Source organism: Mus caroli, chromosome 10 (assembly GCF_900094665.2).
Source record: "Mus caroli chromosome 10, CAROLI_EIJ_v1.1, whole genome shotgun sequence".
Lineage (NCBI taxonomy): Eukaryota > Metazoa > Chordata > Mammalia > Rodentia > Muridae > Mus > Mus caroli.
This window is the reverse complement of record NC_034579.1, coordinates 39,357,227-39,378,664: the sequence shown is the minus strand read 5'-3', so window position 1 is coordinate 39,378,664 and position 21,438 is coordinate 39,357,227. Positions and strand designations below refer to the sequence as shown.

Here is a 21,438-nt window from a genome sequence, read left to right as displayed (position 1 = left end):
GTAGGCAGGCAGGCAGGCGGGTAGGCGGGCTGTCTACCTACCTATCCTCAGAGCCTCCATCTCAGAAAGCCCCGCTGACCAGCTGACTCCCTGCATCAGAAATAGGGCTGCAATTTGTAACGTGAAATCAGATGATGGCAGTCTGGCAGAAAGTGGGCTCTGGTCACAAAACTCCTTCACCGGAGAAGAGTATGCAGACAAGTTATTTGAACTACTGGGACTATCCGATAACTGTGAGGTCTGAATCTGAAAGAAATAAAAGGAGGAAGGAAGGAAGGAAGGAAAAAGACAATATAAGGGGCTACAGAGTGAGACCTTGTCTCAACAAAACAAAACAAAATAAAACAAAACAAACCTATTTTTGTAAGTTTGTTAAAATTTGTCCTGGATCATGAATATGGATTAGTGGTAGAACCTACGTTTAGCATTGTGTAAAGCTCTCAGGTCAAAATATAGCAAAGAAGTAAAGAAGCAGGGAAAGAGGGAGAGGAGGAGTGGGGGAGAGAAGAAGAGAGGTGGGAAGAGAGGGGAAGGGAGGGGGAGGGGAAGAGAGGGAGAGATGGGGACCAGGGAGATGGAGAGAGAGAAAGAGAGAGCAGAAAGGGTGAGAGGAGGGAAGAGGAGGAGAAGGGGAGAGGTGAGAGGGAGACAGGAGGAGAGAGAGGGAGGGATAAAAAAAGAAAAAGAAAGGGAAGAAAGGAGCAAAGGAAGTAGAAAAAGAGAAAATAATTGTTTCAGACTAGAAAACCTGAACTTCGAGTGATTAATCTTTTACTTACAAAGGGGAAAAATAAACCAACTTAAGTAAGAAAATAAATCAGTGTAGGAGCAGGAGTGACGCTCACACACTTCTGCAAGGAACGACTGGAGATTCTGCAGCTCGGCCATGGGAAACAGACTAGAACGGAACCTCAGGGAGCAATTAGGAAGTGTCTTCTCAAAGATGGTTTTTTCTTAATTTTAATTTAAGCCTTCAAAAACCATTTTAGCTAATAAAAAGGTTATTTATCTATTTATTTATTTTAACTGTTATGCATATTGGTGTTTCACCTGCATGCATGGATGTGTTCCATGTGCACCCTGTGCCTGTGTGGCCAAAAGACAGAGCCAGATCTTCTGAAGTTGGAGTTATAGATGGCTGAGGGCTGCCCTGTAGCTGCTGGGAACAGAACTTGGGTTCTCTGGAAGAGCAGCCAGAGCTCTTAACTGCTGAGCCATTGCTCCATTCCCTTAATCAATATTTTTTCTAAATATTAAATCAAATATTTTGTATTACAGAGGACTTTTTAAAATGGAAAGTCACAGATTTGCTGCTCTGGCAATATCAGATGTGTCCTTGACCATGATTCCCAACATATGAGAGAAGGATTCCAATGAGTCTAACTTGATAAATATATATATTTGCCAGTCTGTATACTGGATGCTAACCACGGAGATGGGGGTTGGGGGAAGGCTCTGGCCCAGCTGGACCAGTCAAGGAGTTGCACTCTCCGTTGGATTGAGGCAGTTGCTGCTCTCTTCTGCGGCTGCTGTTACTCTAGACCGGCTAGGCACTGCAGTCAGGCTGGCGCAAGCTCAAGCCGCCAAAGCAACTCTGGAGTAGGTCGGAAGCTGTGAGACGCTGCAAAACAGCCAACCTTGGGGGAGGGTGTGTAGCTAGAAACCAGTGACTGTGTTTGGTTGGCCAGGGACAGCTTCCAGCAACAAAGGGACTAGGAAGTGTTACAGCTCTTATAAGACAGAAGTTCTCAGAAAACCCTTGATGGAGTAATTCTCACAACTGTACTCCTTCTGAACAGGTTCTTAAGTACATTTTGCGGTGGGGTGGGGTCTGACCGCAGATGCTTTCTATTGGCTTGGTCTAAGATGTTAGGGACGCCTCCCTGCCTGTGGAGGGGCTTGGGGCGCTGCCCCTATGTGACTGATTGTCACGCTCGTCTCCATGCGTGCTGTGGTCACGTGACGGGTCCCGCTGCTCACGGATGCTTTTACCTGTTTCTATAAAGAATGAAAGTGTAAATAAGTAACTGCAAATAAAGAATACTGCTAGGTTTGATCAGTTTTCAAACTATCAAAACATTTCCGCCATCTGAGAGGCCAGAAAGTCTAGCTGAGACCTGGAAGTGAAATCTAGTCTGCTTGTAATCCCTGTGTTGTGCAAATGCGTCTCCCTAGCTACACCAGCCTCATCCCTTCCAGTCACTCTTAGCTGAGGCACAGAGAGCCTGTTTACAAGCTCACTGACAAGAGGCAATATATCTATCCTGTCGAGTGTTCAGGGAGCACATGAGAGACTAAAATAGCAATGTGAGAATGTTTGCATCCTTGGAAAGAGAGTGTTCTTTCATTAAGTATACTAATCTTTTTGTTTTAAAAAAATCAGAGTATGCTGGTGAATTAAAAAAAGAAATTTGTAATCTTATCATCTGAGGAAAATATGGATGTTTGTTGTACACTGCTCTGTATCTTCTGTACCTCAGTAAAAAAATGGATAAAATACAGGGGGGAAAAAAAACTATTAGAGAAACAGGATTAAATCCTGCTCCTTATTTGGGGCTTTAATTCCAGAGACTGTGATATGAACTAGTTTCAACTGCACATACACCTGTGATGGGTTTTTTTTTTTGTGGAGATCTAGGGGTGGAGTTAGAGGTGGTGCTGAGTTCAAACCCCAAGGCCTGTGCATGCTCGAAACTCCATCAAAGAACTACAGACACAGCCTTGCATCTCTTGCCTTTGGAAAGTAGAGCCTGTCCTGGTTTTTGTAGGGCAACCAAGGGTAGCCACTCTGCCAAAAGTCATCCTATGGGGGAACTACAAGGCAGCCAGTCCTGATCTGCCCAGTTGGCAGTGTCACATGACAACTTTCTCTAGCCTCACCCTTGCCAGTGCCTTTGTTTCTAATGATACACAAGCAGGAGCAAGGCAGAGACAGGGATAAGGGTGCCTGGAACAGCAGCCATATTGGCACTCTCCCTTCTGACATTCCCTGAACAGTTCCTGCAACCACGCACAACACACTCTTGTATCAATAACCTCAGAATCTGGTAGAAGGAATGCAGGGGAGAAAGGATACTATCTTTTAAACCCAAAATAAGCAACACAGTGTTAGGACTGGATTGAGGCTCTGCCAAATTCATATGCCAAAGAGGTGACATTAGATAAGATGATATGGGTGGATCTATCCCAATATGACTGGTACCCTGATAAGACATCCCAGTGGTAAGCACACACAGGGAAGCATATATCAGGACTGTGAGAAGGGCTACCTGCAAGCCAAGGAGAGAGGCCTCAAGGGACCCCAGCCTTGCAAGGACTTCTGACCCTCCCCCTGAACCCTACGAAAAGAAAATTATCCTCATTCAGACCACCCAGTTTGTGGTTCTTCCTTACAGCAGCCCGGACAGATAAACATACAAGGCAGAAGAGAAAACATTTTCCTGAAGAAATAGCTAGATATACATTGATATACATACCCACCCCCCAGCCCAGTTTCACAAAACAGGAAAAAAAAAAAAGTGCGTCTGAAGTCCTGTAACTATGGAATGATTAAATGCAGAGCTTGGCTATTTACTATCAATTCTGTCTTCCAAAGGTTATGTCTTAAAGGTCATCTCCGAGGTGCATGTGTTCTCTCTTCTTGCTCTCCCGTAAGCTCGTCACAGTCATTTCCCAGCCCGCTCCATAATTGGCTTTATAGTTTCTAAATGTCAGTTTCTGATAGTTGTTTTCAGCCTCACCGTTTCCAGCAGAGGAGGTGGAGGTGGCGGGCACTGTTGACAGAGCTGTTTCTAGGCAAGTCGCCTCTTGTTTTCCTTGGATACAGAGTGTGGCAGGAGAAAAGTCCAAAGGGACAAACTCTGGAAACAGAATGTAAACTACCAAGTGGGGTGTGATTCCATGCGGGGTGCGGGGTGCAGGGTGGTAGGCAGGCAGGCATCGCTCCGCAGCTGGGAGCCCAGATCCACTCTGAGTCAGGCACTCAGGAGTTAGCTCCCAGTGAGACTGGAAGGCTGCTTTTAGCAGGGTGACTGTAACAGCCTGAAAGTGTCACAGAGAAGTTTGGAAATTTAAAGGAAAAGAAAGGGACCAGGGGCTTCAATCGCCAGTAAGCTAAGTGCAGAACTCGGGTGATAAAAGGGGTTCCCATGGGAGGCAGAGGCAATGGCAGATGTCTTGAGTTTCTTGTAACCTCAAGCGGGGCTTCCCGCACTAACTCCTTTGGGACCCCTGTGTCTGATAATGAGATGCAAAGATGGCTAAGTCCTCTTGGCAAATTAAGGTATCATTGGTGATGCCTTTTCTGCGGTGAGCACGGTTTGTTGCTACAGAGTTGCTGTAATTTGTGTCTAAAACATCCCCAAAATGATTTTTGTGTTAAGTTTTGGACCCCTAGGTGATGTCATTAGGAGACTGTGGACCGTGTATGAGATGGGGCCTCATGAGAGGTCTTCAAGTCACTAGGGGTGAAGCAAGGAATAATGGGGCCCCAACCTCTCATCTTTTGCTTCCAGGCTGTAAAGTGCTGCAGTGTCCCACACATTCAAATAGCAGGGTCCTTTGGCCACGAGTGGTTCTCAAAAGCTGCCGTCATTTCATACACTTTCTCATGTTGTGGTGCCCCCTCAACTATAAAGATATTTATTGCTACTTCATAACTAATTTTGCTAGTGTTATAAATTATAATATAAATATCTGTTTTTATTCAGGATATCTGATATGGGCACACCCAAAGGGGTCACACCCTACAGGTTGAGAATCTCTGTAAAACCATAAGCCAAAATAAAGATTCCTCTTTCTAAGTTGATTGTCTCAGGGATTTGTTACGGTAGCAGAAGGCTGACTGACACAACGGAACACGGCTAGCTCTCTAGGGGAGAGGAATACCCTTAGAACAAAATTCCCGAGCTTTCCGTTTCTAGGACAGGAGAGAGGAAGGACAGGCGCACAGATTTCAAGCCCCAGCTAAACAACTATATTGAATGTGGCATCAAGTCTCTAACACCAATTTCAGATCTATCCCTATGCCAAATCCCGAGCTACAGAGCAGATCACCACACAAGGCTGCAATCTTTGGAATGTGTGTTGGAAACACAGTCCCATTAACATGCTAATAACATGCTAATAACATGCTAATGGCATTTGGAATCCAGTCCTTTGGTAGTAATTAGGATTAGGATCATGGTGAGGTTTCCAGTGATGACAGTGGTGGTTTGAATGAGAACAGCCCCCACCCCCACCCCCACCCCCATAGGCTTATATGAATGTTTGGTCCACAGTTGGTAGAACTGTTTGGGAAGGATTAGGTGGTGTGGCCTTCCTGGAGGACGATGGACTTTAAAAAAAACAAAAACAAAAAACCATGGCATTCCTGGGTACCTCTCTCTGCTTTGTGCTTGCGGATCAGATGTGAGTGCTCCAGAGTCATGCCTGCCTGCAGCTGTGCTCAGTGACGTGATGGCCATGGACTCACAGCCTAAACCTCTGAGACCCAGTGAACTCTTCTATAGGTTGCCTTGGTCATAGTGTTTTTTGTCATAGCAATAGAATAGTAGCCAAGACAGAGGGAGAAGAAGGCTGAGCTATCATACGTGGTATAATGTGACATCTTTCTGGTTTTATGCAGCCTAAGGTCTTCATCAAAGGCTTGATAGGTGGCGATAAGTGCACTCTCGCTGTCCTCACTCCACTCCCTGTCGCTTAGCAGCATGACCGCAGGCTGTCAGACAAGCGAGGCAGGAACAGCTGAGGGGAAAATGAGAACCACAGGTCGCAGACTCTTGAGGAGCGGGCTTCATTTGAGCTTCACTGAGCAGCTCATTTAATTGGGGGAAAGAAGGGCTGTTTAAACCTTTAGGGAGTGAGTAGGGGCTATGGGGTGAGTGTACATCATTGGTCGGGGCCAGGGTGCTGGGGATGCCTCATTTGCATAAGGAGGAATTCCTAATAAGGAACAAGGATGTTTAACCTGGAACCTGGCTACCAGGATACCTGACTACCTCAAGGGTGGAAGAGGTGGGGAACCGACATGCAGAACCAGGGCAGGGAGGGAGGAGTCCTACTTCTGCTGACTCAGCATGAGATTCCTGGGGTTTGGACATGCCTCCACCCCACTCTTGCTCCCGGAGTCTCCATGACTCCTCTGGTGCAACACACACTTGTATGTCCCTACTTTCAGCCCTGAGCCAAACAAACCACTATCCTTTATAAGTAAATCGCTTTCACTTAAAAAAAATATGGTAACAGAAAAGGAATGTGTACACACACACACACACACACACACACACCCATATCCAGAATCAACCAAATTCTCAGATTTCTTTGAAAAATTTTTCTTAATCTGTTTCCATGGAAAAACAATCCCAGATAAGACAACATAGCTGCATAGATGTTTTGAGAAACAGGACGGGCAAAAGTAGTGAGGAAAAAAAAAATACTGCCGATGAGCTCTGAAAAGAGCACCCACAGGAACAAACTTCCTGGTAGAGTCACACCTAGGGCTTTGTTATCTTCACTGCGTGCTAAAGAAAATCTCTGCGTGAGCTCAACAAGCAAATTTGACACAGAATTGGAGAAGGATTATTCAAATTCCCCAAGATAAGGATTTTAGGGGTGCTTGGGTTCGAGGGTTCTACATTTCCTAATTTGGGTCTTGGAATCTTATTGTTTAAGAAATGCCACCATTTGAATAAGGACTATCCCTCTCGCGTATCGAAGGCTTAACTCCTGGATGGTGACATTATAGCCACTTGACATTGTAGCCACTGCATCACGAGGGGGTTAAAGCTATGAAGAAGTGGCTCAGTACAGGGCGGGCTCTTAGGAGGATGTAGTAGTTACTTTTCTGTTGCTGTGATAAAACCCTATGACCAAGGCGACTTATATAGAAGGAATTTATTTTGGCTCGTGGTTCCAGAGGGTTAAGAGTCCAGCGCGGTGGGGAAGCATGGCAGTAAGCAGCAGGCATGGCGGCAAGAGCTGGAAGCTGAGAGACCTCATCTACAGCAAGAATGAAACAGAACTTGAAGTGGGCCAAATCTGTGAACACTCAAAGCCAACCTCCAGAGACCCGAGGCTTTGCCTCTGAAGCCACCTCAAACAGCGCCACCAGCTGGCGACGGAGCGTTACTGCCTGAGCCCTTTGGAAGACGGGACCACTGGGAGGATGCTTTTTTTTGAAGGGCACTTCTCTGCCACCCCGCTGGGGTCCAGATACTTGCAGAGAGCTATTCTGTTCCACCATGTGCTCCCACGCTTTCTGTCACATGGTTTGTCCTACGAAAGCCCAGAATCCACCCAGCATCAGCCAAAATAAATATTTCCTCCTTTAAATTTTCCCAGGGTTCTTTGCTTTGTTTTATTTTTTTACTTTTTTGTCACAGTGACAGGAAGCTAATTAACACGGGGTGTATAACATGATATGGTTGTTCTTTTGCAGTTCTGGCCATAAACCAACATGGTAGGTAAGTCTTAACACTGAGCTACATCCCCTAGCCAAGAACTATTTTAGAACCAAATAAAGCTGCAGGTGGTGTTTCTATTTAAATCAACAGCTAAGTACCGGTTTTCAGGCCTCCTCTGCTCACCTTGGTTGATCCCAGGAGGCCTTCTGACTTATCTCCGTGTTAGCCCATTTCACAGTGGGTCCAGTGAACCGCGCTTCCTGCTCCTCTTGGTCAGCTCTAGTTCCTTCTTACGTTTTGGTATAAAGTTCTGAGTATTAAATATTCTGTCTTTGGGAGGGCTCTGGTGGGAGGCAGGGAAGCCTTTGAGTAGTGGGGCCTTCGACGAGGCTTTGGGCCCCTGGAAGTGCACCATTTAAGAGGATAGTGAGCACTTAAGCCTGTCTTCCTTTCTTTTTGTCCCCTGGCTGTGAACTGAACGGCTTCACAACAGCATCTCCTCCCTCAGTGATATGCTGCCTTCCCACCTGAACATGGCTGAAATTTGTGAATCCACGAGCCAGCGAAACCTTTCCTCTTTATAAACTGATCGCCTCTGGGGCTTGCTATAGTGGTTGAATGCTGAGTAACACAGCCCTCCTCTGGAAACTGATCCTGGGACTTCATTCACCGGTAAAATACAGCGAAGCTCTTGAGAGTCTCAACATAGGCAAAAGATTCTCTGCTTTAGGGGAAGCTGGGTACACTCTAAAAAGACAAGCTACCATGACCATGAGAAGAGCAAGAGAATCTATTAGGACTGAGAGATCCCTGGCCCACTGCTTCCTGATATGTCAGTACTGTATGTAAAGACACCACCTTGAATGGCCCAGTCAGCTGCGGGAAATATTTAAAAGATAAACCCGCAATGCTCTGCAGGGCCGGATCACGCTCCCGCGCTCCTGCCGGCTCGCCAACTCTCTGGCCACGCAGGACCACACAGCTCCCTCCGGGCCATCTCTCCAGCGTCCCCAGTTCCTCTCACTCCCACGCAATGCCCCAAGCACCCCACGGTTGGTCATCTCAACACCTAATTACCCGGTAGAATCAAGACTCTCAAAGCTTATCCAAGCAGATTTATGTATCAATAGAATTACAATTTACAAGATGCCAATACAATATTTTCAGAGCCAATTGATAATGATAAAAGTCTTATCCCAATATATCTAACCTTATGAAATCATGGCTACTTGTGGCTGGAAACTAAAACTCGGGTATACGTCAGCAGCCATTTTGCTTCTCCTCCCCTCTGACAAACTCTGAGACTCTTAGCTCTGCCTCCCGTTCTCTGTCCAATCACAGGTCCCCCACTGCCCTAATGTGATTGGACAGAGAAAATCCTGCAACAAGCAAAGATTGATCATACCTGCCAACCCATATCTTATGTGTTTAATCTTTTGACATTGCAACACAGCATTTTAATCTACAAAGTCCATGCTAAAAAAAAATCCTGCAATCATGTTATGAACACATGCACACACACACACATGTACACACACACATGCACACACATAAATGCCACATATACACACACATGCACACACATGCGCACACTCACACCACACATACACACATGCACACATGCACGCACACACACCACACTCTTTCAGCAGACACACAAACTTTCAGCAAGTTTACAAGTTTCAATCAGACCACTTTCATCACACATACACACACGCACACACATACACCACATATACACACACATGCACACCAAACTTTCAGCAAGTTTACACATTTTGATCAGACCACTCTCATAACTATGTTTGGCCCAGAGGCTGAGTCTGGACACACTTGTTTCTCAAATTATAGAATTATGAGTAAGTAAGTGGTTCTGGCCAAGGAAAATCAACACATCTTTCTCTACCAAGTCATTTCAGTTGCTTCCTTCCAGGCTTAGGTCAAACCACCTTCTTGGACAACTTACCCAACAAACTCAGTGAAAAGTCATATTACCTTAGAATTTGACATGAAGTTTGGATTACACAAAGCCAGGCCTGTTCTTGTTCAGTTTTGTATGGTAAACTGGTTAATACTGACCACTGTAAAGTAAGCTCAGGGTTGGAGAGTAGTGTGCCCATTTTTTCAGATAAAAACACTGAGGCACAGTGACTAAGCAAAGGTGGCTGTGTAAAAGTACACTTCTGAAAGCTCTCCCTCTATTCCCTGACAGAACTGTGCTCTAAGCACTAAGTGGTTTTGTTTTTGTTTTTTTGTTTTGTTTTGTTTTGTTTTTTTTAATGCAGATGTGGCAAAGAACATTGTACATGTATTTTAGGCAAGAAGGAAGGGGAACAAGATTAAACTCAGACACAGTAACTACCAAATATGGTTAACAGGCACAGGACCAGTAGGGTCCTGTGGACATGGGCATGTTGATTGGGCTGAGATTGTGACAGTGGACTTGTGGCGAGTTTGTATGAAGAATGGATCTCCTCCCGGTGAGATGCATCTGGGCTACTTGATTGATTTTTATCCCTTTTAATAATAATAATAATAATAAAATCTGTTTAGGATCTCTTCCAACAAATCACATGTAGATGGCCAAAAGAGGCTGTCATAGAATAAAACATTTCAAAATATGTTTACTGGCTACTCAGAAAAACATGGGTTTCCTGGTAAATTTCATATTAGGAGAGCAATGAAAGACCTTTCCAGGAAGCATGAAGTTCTCAGGGGTAATTTAGTTATAAACATATTTCCTTAATGGGATACAATTTGATTCTCTCATTACCTTTCGACAAGAACAGTAAGACACTGGTGGTTTAGTCAGTGAGTCGTGAAGCTTTCTGAGATGTTCAGTCTCATGGGGAACACAGCAGCTGCTACCATCCACCTTCATTTTGCTGATGGGACCCAGAGGGCATAGAGACTGTCTTGAGATCACGTCAGCAGCAGGAAGCTGGCTTGGTCTCCAGGTGCCTGGATCAGGCTTATGTGTTTGCATACATTGATACTTTTTGTGGCTCATGTAGATGTCTAGCAGAATTCTTCCTTGCTCTGTGTCACAGACTGCCAAGGGCCCAGTGCTTTGGAAAGCGTGGTCCTTGCTATTCGTGCTCATTTAGGAAGCTCTTTAAGAACTAAGATGTGTTAGCAAGTCATTTGATCAAAGGACAGTCCCTTCTAGGGACAAGAGTTCTGCAATCTGAGAAACAGATATTTTGGAATTTTATTGTACCTTCTGGGTTTACGGAGATTCCTGGCATTTCCTCCTGTCTGGCACTCAGCTGTGGCCTAGCACTCACCCAGACGACTGGGCAATCGTCACTTACTTCTTGTGGTTATTCTAACACATTGTTCATAGCTTGCTTATACTTGCTCTCTGATCAGAGAGTAGTAAGGTCCGTGTAAGCCATATATTGCCCCTCCCCAAACTAAGAGGCTTGTCCAAGTTTTGTGTTCTTTGTGTAAAGAATGTCTACACATATATTTGTGTGTTTACATGCACCCACATACACATGTGGAGGCGAGGGGCCAGCAGAGGTGGTTTTCGTCAATCACACTCTGCCTTATTTTTGGAGACAAGGTCTCTAACTGGTCCTGGGGCTTACTGATTTGGCTTCACTGACTGGGCAGGAAGCTTCAGGGATGCAGAAGTCTCTGCCTCCCCATTACCAGGATTATAGACCTGATTATCTACCTGGGTGCTGGAATCTCTACTCAGGCCTTCACGCTTATGTGGAAAGCATTTAAACAATGAAGCCATCTCCTTAACCCTGATGTTTGTATTCTTTTGAAAATTTTACAAGTTTATATGGCCACTGAACAAGTTTACATATGTGGTTTAAATTCTAACAAGAATTTAAATTAGAAAAAAAATTAGAATTCCTAATGTTAGCTCAAGTGGCACATTAAGTTGGGGAGTGGTACAGCCACTGTAGTTGCACAAATATAGTTAGTTGGTTGACTGAGGCAGGAGCATTACAAATAGGAGGCCAGTTTGGGTAACTTCGTAAGACTCTGTCTCAAAATAAAAACATTCAAAGAGGCAGAATAAAGGGCTGGAGAGCTAGATGTGGAAGTACACCCCTTTAGTCTCAGCCTGAGGGAGGTAGAGGCAGGAGGAGCTCTGTGAGTTGGAGGCCAGCCTATTCTACAGAGTAAATTCCTGGACATGCAGAGTCACATAGTAGAGAAATCTTGCCTCAAAAATAAATAAATAAATAAATAAATAAATAAATAAATAAATAAATAAATAAATAATTTAAAACATCATTTGGAGAGGTTAAGAGCACTGGCTGCTCTTGCAGAAGAGCTGGGTTCTATTTGCAGCACCTACACAGCAGCTCAAAACCACCTGTAACTCCAGTCCCAGGGGATTCAGGGCCCTCTGTGAGTATTGCACAAATATGCTACACAGACATACATGCTGGCAAAACACACATACACATGAAATAAAAAAATCAATAAATCTTTTAAGACCTGAGTATGGGGCTGGAGAGATGTCTCAGAGGTTAAGAGCATTGCCTGCTCTTCCAGATGTCCTGAGTTCAATTCCCAGCAACCACATGGTGGTTCACAACCATCTGTGTCTGAAGACAGCTACCATGTACTTGTCATACACACACACACACACACACACACACANATATATATATATATATATATATATATATATATATATATATATATATAATCTTTAATAATAATAAAAAAGACCTGAGTGTGTAGCTTATTTCTTTTTTTCTTTTCTTTTTTTTTTTGGGGGGGGGAGGGGGTGGAGCAGCGAACTTTATTGATGGTATCCAAGAGAGTAGGAAGGGCTCCCTGTGCCCCTCCTGTTATTGTGGGGTTCTGGGATGGAAACTATGAGAGAGATGTTCAGTGTTGGGGGTCGAATTAGGATAGGGACTCCTCAGCAACTGAGGGCTTCTCTCTTGCTCTCAGTGTCCTTCATGGGGTCCAGGGTTTCTTACTCCTTGGAGGCCATGTAGGCCATGAGGTCCACCACCCTGTTGGTGTAACTGTATTCATTATCATACCAGGAAATGAGCTTGACAAAGTTGATATTGAGAGCAATGCCAGCCCCAGCATCAAAGGTGGAAGAGTGGGAGTTGCTGTTGAAGTCACAGGAGACAACCTGGTCCTCAGTGTAGCCCAGGATGCCCTTCAGTGGGCCCTCAGATGCCTGCTTCACCACCTTCTTGATGTCCTCATACTTGGAAGGTTTCTCCAGGCGGCACGTCAGATCCACAACAGATACACTGGGGATAGAAACACAGAAGGCCATGTCAGTGAGCTTCCTGTTCAACTCTGGGATGACCTTGCTCACAGCCTTCGAAGCACCAGTGGATGCAGGGATGATGTTCTAGGCAGCCTCACGGCCATCAAGCCACAGTTTCCCAGTGGAACCATTCACAGTCTTCTGAGTGGCAGTGATGGCATCTACTGTGGTCATGAGCCCTTCCATGATGCCAAAGTTGTCATGGATGACCTTGGCCAGGGGGGCTAAGCAGTTGGTAGTGCAGGATGCATTGCTGACAATCTTGAGTGAGTTGTCATATTTCTTGTGGTTCATACCCATCACAAACATGGGGGCATTGGCAGAAGGGGAGGAGATGATGACCCTTTTGGCTCCACCATTCAAGTGGGCCCCAGCCTTCTCCATGGTGGTAGAGACGCCAGTAGACTCCACGACATACTCAGCACTGGCCTCACCCCATTTGATGTTAGTGGGGCTCTCGCTCCTGGAAAATGGTGATGGGCTTCCTGTTGATGACAAGCTTCTCATTCTCAGGCTTGTCTGTGCCGTTGAATTTGCCATGGGTGGAGTCATACTGGAACATGTAGACCATGTAGTCGAGGTCAATGAAGGGGTTGTTGATGGCAACAGTCTCCACTTTGCCAAGTGCAGAGCATAAGGCAGCCCTGCTAACCAGGTGCCCAATACGGCCAAATCTGTTCACACCGACCTTCACCATTTTGTCTACGGGACGAGGCTGGCAGTCCACAAGAAGATCCAGCCGTCTCTGGAACAGGGAGGAGCAGAGAGCCATGTAGCTTATTTCTTATGCACACATCTACCATGTCCTGATTCAACTCTTGGTCTTGCAAACATAGATAAACGAACAGAATAAAAACCCTATTGACTTGGCAGGCTTGCTATGGGAAAGTCATGTGGCATTTCCCAGGTTTCTACTCTGCTCTCCAGCTAGCTCTGGCATGCTCTGACTTCCATCAGTTCTATGACAGGCACTTGGAGAACACAGACAAACTCCAAAGAGGCTGTGTGTGGAGAGACACACCGGTGCCCTGCACCTTAGAGCTTCCATGGCTGTTTCTCTAAGTGCCCAGGCTACCAATCTCATGACCCCAGAGCAACCTAGGGACCTTTTCACTGAAAGACCTTCAACTGCTTCTTACAGGAAGGCTATACAAAGAGAGTCACACCCTGATAGTGATGGCTCTCAGTCCGTTTCTCTCTTTTATTATACCTTGACCTCAAATTGAGTACAACATAGTTTTCTGGGTTGGAGAGAGAACTCGGAAGTTAAGAATCCATACTGTTCTTTCAGAAGACCCAAGTTCTATCCCCAGCAGCCATGCCAAGTGGCTCACAACTGAAACTCCAATACCAGGGAATCTGATGCCTCTGACCTTTGTGAGCATCTGAACTCTCACGCACATACGTCCCCACACAGACACATACTCATAACTGTAAAAATAAAATAAATCTTTTGAAAAATAGCACCGAATGGGGTTCTGTTCACAGGAATCCTGAAAGTCTTTGGTTTTAATTTGCATAAGTCTAGAAGAATCAACACAACATCGTACACTTCTTTGCATAAAAACAAGTTTTTCTAGAAATATCCAGCCTAAATTAAATTTATTTCTAAGTGGGCCTAAGGAATTATTAGTTAAGATACAACCCTTTGAGGGTCTATGGATTAGCCCAGAGAATTAAAACACTTGCTGTCAAGCCTGATGACCTATGTTGAGTCCTTGAGAACTATATTTTAGAAGGAGAAAACTGAGTTTTGCATGCACTGGGGTCCATACACACACATAGGCCAACACACACACACATACACTCATAGATACATACACACATAGGCACACATATAGACATATACACACATACACACTTATACATACACATACATACATACATACACACACACATATATGTATATATACACACACACACACAATTTTAAAAAATAAATGAACCCCTTTGAATCAGTATAATTCTGGCTTAACTTCAGGGTCCAAGTTATAATAAAAAAAAATTTTCTCCCCACCAACCAGAGTGAGTTTATCCATTTCAGAGTGAGTTTCCCCGCTAGGCTCTCCCCTGGGAGCTTTTGGCCACCGTTTCCTCACTTCTGTACTGATGGTCTGAAATGATCAGCAGTTAAATGTTGGACAAGGCTCTGAGTCTAGCGCTAACCGCCAGGCTAACTGACATCTGCATTTAGTTCTTCCCCAAGGGGTTTGGCCCACAGGGAAATGAGATTTCTCTTTTACCCTCTGGAGATTCCTCTCGTAACCTTTTTAATTTTTTTAAAAGATGTATTTATTTATTATATGTAAGTACACTGTAGCTGTCTTCAGACACTCCAGAAGAGGGTATCAGATTCCATCACAGGTGGCTGTGAGCCACCATGTGACCACTGGGACCCAAACTCAGGACCTTTGGAAGAGCAGTCAGTGTTCTTAACCACTGAGCCATCTCTCCAGCCCTCTTGCAACCTTTATTAAAGGTTGCACACCAGACAACAGTTTCTTGGTCCAAAAATGCTAAGTAGACTGTGTAAGTGTATTTTTTTTTAAAGAACCCTGATACAAATGTCATTTTTGATCAGCTGGTTGTTTTGCTGTGGTGACATCCCAACAATGGTGGGTGTTAAGCAGCCTTCTGGGCCTCTGTCCCCTCATGCCAACAGCATTCCCCCACCCTCCCTCCTGCCCTGTGAACAGGCTCTGACTCAGGGTCCTTCACTTATGACTTGACTTTACACGCTCAGAAGCCACGCTTTAATCTAGGTTTTTCTCAGGCCTGTGATGTATCTATCCCATAATGACCCTCCCTCTGAGGTGCTTCTCTATGAAGTTAGTGGTATCGGCAAGTCGTAGTTTCCACTCAGTCACATGATCCACTCTTTACCAGGAATGACACTCTTCAGACGTTAGATACATTAAATGCACTTTGAACTTGATAGTACTTCCAACTTCCGAACGTTGCAAATGTTCCTGCAGGGATGCATGTGTTCTCAACCTCTGGGTTGCAATCTGTTTGGGGAGCCATCGAACCATCCTTTCACGGGGTTCACCTTAGATCATCGGAAAACACAGATACTTACATTATGACTCATAGCAAGTAGCAAGTAGCATTGCTACTGTTATGAAGTAGCAACAAAAATAACTGCCTGATCGGGGGAGGAAGGTATCACAACAGAAGTAACTGCAACAGAAAGGACTGCAGCATCCGGAAGGTTGAGAACCTCTGCTCTAAGTGGAACTACTCTGAGAGGGCTCAGACTGGTCTCTTCCCCATGGCCGCCCTGGAACTCCCTGCTGAAGCCTGGGCCTTTGCCCTACTCTCAGCAACTCCATTTACACAAAATACAACCTACAAATTGATGGCATATCTTAGCAAATGCTTACATACACTCTTTCAGTAACTCCTAACAGTAGCAGCATGGAGTCCGTACATGGATGCATTACCCCACATAAGGAGAAACGGAGACCAGTGGCTCCCCAGACAGTCAGCAGACAGCAAGGAATACACAAGTGACATGAGAGCCACATTATCTTGACTGGCAAACCCCCTCTGCCACTCTTTTGAAGATAATAACATTATCGGGTCAGGACTCATTACCTCAGATAAAACCCAAGCAGGCTTTGTGGGTTTAATGGCTTTTGGAAACTTTGAGAGCCTGCATAAGCCGCTCACTCTCATTTCATATTTCTATAAACACCGGGGAGTAACAATCATCGGAACAGTTAAATTGATTTAGGGAAGTGAAAGCTACTTTTTTTTTCAGTCTTGAAATTACTTCAAATCATTTGCTACTGTGAGTGGACTCCAGTCCTTCCAGCACCTGGCACCCATCATCCTACCCCCACCCCCTGTGGCTTCCCAAGCCCCATTACCTGCCCTTAGATTTCCTTTTTAATTTCCCAAACAAGATTGTATTTTACGTTTCAGATATTACTCAGAAGAACAACAATGAGGACCTCCGCAGCCAAAATGCTCAGGAGGAAATCAAGTGAGTCAAGGAGAGAAGCAAGGTGGGAAAGAAGAGACGAAAATGCAGGCATCTTCTAGACCCTTTGAAAAGTCACGGTGCCTTGTAAACTACCACGTGGGACTGCTAGTTTAAAAGAAAAATCTCTGGATGTGCCTCTGGAAGAGGAAGAGAAGGCCCTGACTGGCCTGAGCTCAGGGCTAAGACTTTTAGGCTCAGGGTCTGGTACCAAGAGAATTTTTCAAATGGCAATCTCTCCACATTGCCCCAGATGGTCTCAAACTTGTGGTCACAAGTGACCCTCCCTCCTCGGTCAGCCCTCCCAAGTTGCTATATCTGCATATCCTATACTAATCATGAGGCCACAGTGTAGAGTAGCAGCGGGGAGTTGGGGCGTCCCCAATGACACAGCCCCTGACTGTTTTTCTCATGGTCAGAACTCATTACCCTAAAATATGGCACCCTGGCATTTGTGAGACCAGATGGGCAGGAAGGGGGCCTCACCTCTCTGTTTGCTTTGTTCCCTGAAGAAGGTTCTAAACCTCTTATTCACGAAGTGCATTCCTGTACCTCAGGGAAGAAATGTCACCTCTCAAGACACAGGGACGATTGGAACATACAAGGCTTGCTAATTCCTAACTTCATTGCCAGTACATCTTGTCCTCCTCCCTTCTCCACGATGCCCCCCCCCCATCACACTTAGCATAAAAGACTGCATGGCGACACAAACCTATGATCCCAGCACTTGCCAAGCAGAGGCAGGAGGATGGCAAGTTTGAGGACAGCTGGATTAAACAGTGAGGCACTGTTTCAAATATCAGAACTTCATTTGCCTTCCCCCTCCCCCACTGGGTCTTTATTTCTGAAGGAGGCCATGCACATGAAACTCCTATCGTTAAGCTGGTTTCCCTTCTCTTACTGATCCGCCCCTGGTTCTAGGTCCCCAGCTATGGGCCCAGGATAGAATAGAAAAATTGCTTTTTTTCTCCTTTTCACCTGTAATGCAATGTCAAGTCACAGCTACCCAACTCTCTGCGAGCTCACGTGTGATTTTTTTAAAAAGATTTATTTATTATTATATGTAAGTACACTGTAGCTGTCTTCAGACACACCAGAAGAGTACATTGGATTCCATTACAGATGGTTGTGAGCCACCATGTGGCTGCTGGGATTTGAACTCAGGACCTTTGCAAGAGCAGTCAGTGCTCTTAGCCTCTGAGACAACTCGCCAGCCCTCATGTGTGATCTTGACCAGGTCTAATACAGGACAGCATGACTGCAGAGGAATAAGATTCAACTATGACATGGGATTCACAATAGGAAACTAACTGCAGCTCGAATACTTCATGATGTACCACAGCACCAGGTAGTAATGTTCCCCGGAAGACAGACAGCCTGACCCTGGGTCAGCTCCACTTTGCGCTATGCAGACCATGTAAAATACAGAGAGGAGATCTCTGGGTACAGGAGAATAAGAATTTTAATGCCTTTACCTTAGATAGAATTTGGTGATTTTCAAACTAGAAACTGCAACCCTTTAGAAGTTAGTAAAATCAGTTTGGTAGGATACAAACTGTATTTCAAAGTCATAAACAAACAAGCCATGTGGTGTATCCAGGGAAATTCGCCCTTGACTCCTGCCAGGAGGGGCAGCTCACGTTATGTTTTAGTTCAAGATCTAACTAATCCAGTTGGGGTGGTGCTGGTGCATGCCCGTGATCTCAGCACTCTAAAGACTGAAGTGATGATGGTGTCTTGGAGGTCAGCTTGGGCTACAAAGTGGGACTCGGTCTCAAAACAGACAGACACATAAACCAGCAAAGCCAATCTCCCTGATCTAGTGACTAAGCCTTTCCCTATTGGCCTAATTCATCTGTTTAGAACTATTACACCCGGAGACCCATCCCATAATCAGCAACCAAACGCAGACACTATTGCATATGGCAGCAAGATTTTGCTGAAAGGACCCTGATATAGCTGTCTCGAGTGAGGCTATGCCAGTGCCTGGCAAATGCAGAAGTGGATGCACACAGTCATCTATAGGATAGAACACAGGGCCCCCAATGGAGGAGCTAGAGATAGCACCCAAGGAGCTGAAGGGATCTGTAACCCTATAGGTGGAACAACAATATGAACTAACCAGTACCCCTGGAGCTCGAGTCTCTAGCTGCATATGTAGCAGAAGATGGCCTAGTCGGCCATCATTGAGAAGAGAGGCCCCTTGGTCTTGCAAACTTTATATACCCCAGTACAGGGGAACACCAGGGCCAAGAAGTGGGAGTGGGTGGGTAGGGGAGCAGGGCGGGAGGAGGGTATAGGGAACTTTCGGGATAGCATTTGAAATGTAAATAAAGAAAATATCCTAAAAACAAAACAAAACAAAACAAAAACAAAAACAAAAAACTAATATACCAGGACCACAGCCTTCTTGATGCACATGCAAATGGATACATGGGCTGGGGGCAGTTTTCCTAATACAGGTGCTTGGGAAAAGACGTAAATATAGTCAAAAGTGTGACAATAGTCAAATATGTGAGAAACACTCTATTTGGCTGTCTCTTATAGATTCCCACTATAGAATACATGCAAGAGACTGGCTTCTGAACTGGTCCTGGCAGCAGATGTCTTCAATGAGAGAGAGAGAGAGAGAGAGAGAGAGAGAGAGAGAGAAAGAGAGAGAGAGAGAGAGAGAGAGAGAGAGGAGAGAGAGAAAGAGAGAGAGAGAGAGAGAGAGAGAGAGAGAGAGAGAGAGAGAGATTTTGATTCATAGATCCCAAACATACTTGGCCCTGAAGCCCTTTGCTAAAAACCATTAACAGTTTCACTACCCTTGGCCCAGTCCTCAGCTGCTATCCTCTCTTTGGTCCCCACAGCTGTGGCTATACCAAAGGCTGCACAGCTTCATCTGACTTGATGGCATCCAACAGGGACGTCCTAAGCAGACATCCAAGCCTTATTCTAGGGTAACTTCAGCAACTCCTGGTTGTGGAAATAAGTTGAACGAAGTCCAGCATCTGGTCAGTTGCTCACTGAGTAAAATCTGCTTATTGGTTTAAAAACTGATTTGTGTTCCCTTTTCTTTCTTCTTGTGGGCTCTGTGCTGCAAACCGTGACAGAGCACCTGTCTGTGTTTGCACAGCCTCACTAACTCAACCATTCAGCCGCTTTCTTTCCATGTTTAAATAAGAGATAAGCCCCACTGGCCAGGGCTTGTGGACTCTTGAGGTCATTAACTAACTGAAATGATATATCGTTGCAACCCAGCCAACACTCCAGTCTGTCTGTTAGAAACAGGTGTCCAAGAGGAAATGTTTAATTTCTCCAGGAGGCAAATGCTCTGGCAGACAGTGGTTTCAACCAAACTGTGTCTGCTTATGGAGTAAAACAAGACATGTTTTTTGTGTCTTCTTTTGCCCTGGGGTCTGTCTGGGTACTGGTTTGCACCCGACTATTACCCACAGTCCTCCTTGGCCCTGCATCTGGACAGCAGTCTTGCCATTTTGGCACTCCCTCTCTTATGTGAAACCCCTGTTCTTCCGGAAGCCCTGTAGTTCTGTCCGGAAGTCATCTGGGTTTGGGTTCTTTGAAGTTCTCTTTTCAAGGAACACTATTCATTTTAGCAATGAATCCAGCTTTCTAGTGCCGAGGCCTTCGGAGTTGGCAGAATCTATCTCCAGTGGTGCCAAGGAGACTCGCCATCTTTCAGAGTTACCCTCGTCAGTGGACTGTCTCCATGGATGAAGGAAGTGTTGCCATAGCCCAGGTACTTCCGGTTCCGGTCCCCTCCATCTCCTTCCTGCAGTTCCCAACTTCCGCCTCTTTACATTTCTGCCTCCTTTCTCCTGCATTTTATGGATACTGCCAGGCACATTGAAGAATCAAATAGCTCTATCTGCCAGCTGACCAAATTTCGCAATTCCCTCCAAAGTGAGATTTCCCTCTCAAAAGATTTTGTTTGTTTATTTTGCCAAAAGTATGGACCGTAACTACATAGCAGAAAGTTCTGGTACCAGATGAACAACAACACAATCCTGGCTTATGTGCTAATGAGGGAGATCATAAATAAAACAATGAAGGAAGTTATAAATACACAAGAGAGATAATAAAGGAGGGACCCTGTGGTGGAACAAGTGAGGCAGGTAGGGCTCAGGGTCTCACATTGGGGTAGGGGGAAAGCAGGTACAGTTCTCTGAGGAATGAGAGACTAGGAAAACTGGGAGAAGTCAGCTCCAGGTGGTAGAACTCATGTTGTGTCACCCCAAACACAAACAGCAGAAGCAGGAAGCTCATTCTTACCTCACTCCCGCTTCTCCCCAAAAGCAGTCCAAAACCTAGAAGAACTTTCTGATCTTGTCCAGATGGTCCTAACACTCTCGTCTAAGAGGAACGGGAGCACCATACACCTGAGTGTAGATACTAGCCACTTAACCAAATTCAGCTCAGGCCATCACCACAGACTCCGTAGTCATGGTCCAATAATACCTCACACAGTCTACTTCTTCATCAAGACAAGACTAAAATGCCACACATCAACCTTTTTCTTATATCTTCATATCTGGATGATGCTTCCCGTGCCATGTAATTTATATTACACACTTGTATGACTTCAATCTCTCTGTTCTTTGGCCCTCAGTCATGATCCTAAGGGCAGGGGTGGGTGAGGTGGAAGGATAAAATTCTTTCCTTATATAGACAAGAGGGAAGTTTATCTCAAGGCCCTGAGGTGGGAATATGCTTCATAAAGCTAGCATAAGGGTGCTGTGAACGTTTAAGTACTCCTGAAGTGCCTGGTGTTTAGACAG

General features: G+C 45.2%; 1 long non-coding RNA gene and 1 pseudogene across 1 annotated transcript; both read right to left on the bottom strand.

Annotated features, from left to right (window-relative positions):
* Positions 1–1,381: 1,381 nt before the first annotated feature.
* Positions 1,382–8,693, bottom strand: LOC110302828. Its single transcript, XR_002378855.1, has 3 exons — positions 8,614–8,693; positions 3,741–3,860; positions 1,382–1,998 (listed from the first exon to the last, which is right to left on the bottom strand). It is a non-coding gene; the product is annotated as an uncharacterized LOC110302828 (long non-coding RNA).
* A 3,664-nt stretch (positions 8,694–12,357) lies between these two features.
* Positions 12,358–13,378, bottom strand: LOC110303998 (annotated as a pseudogene).
* Positions 13,379–21,438: the final 8,060 nt, after the last annotated feature.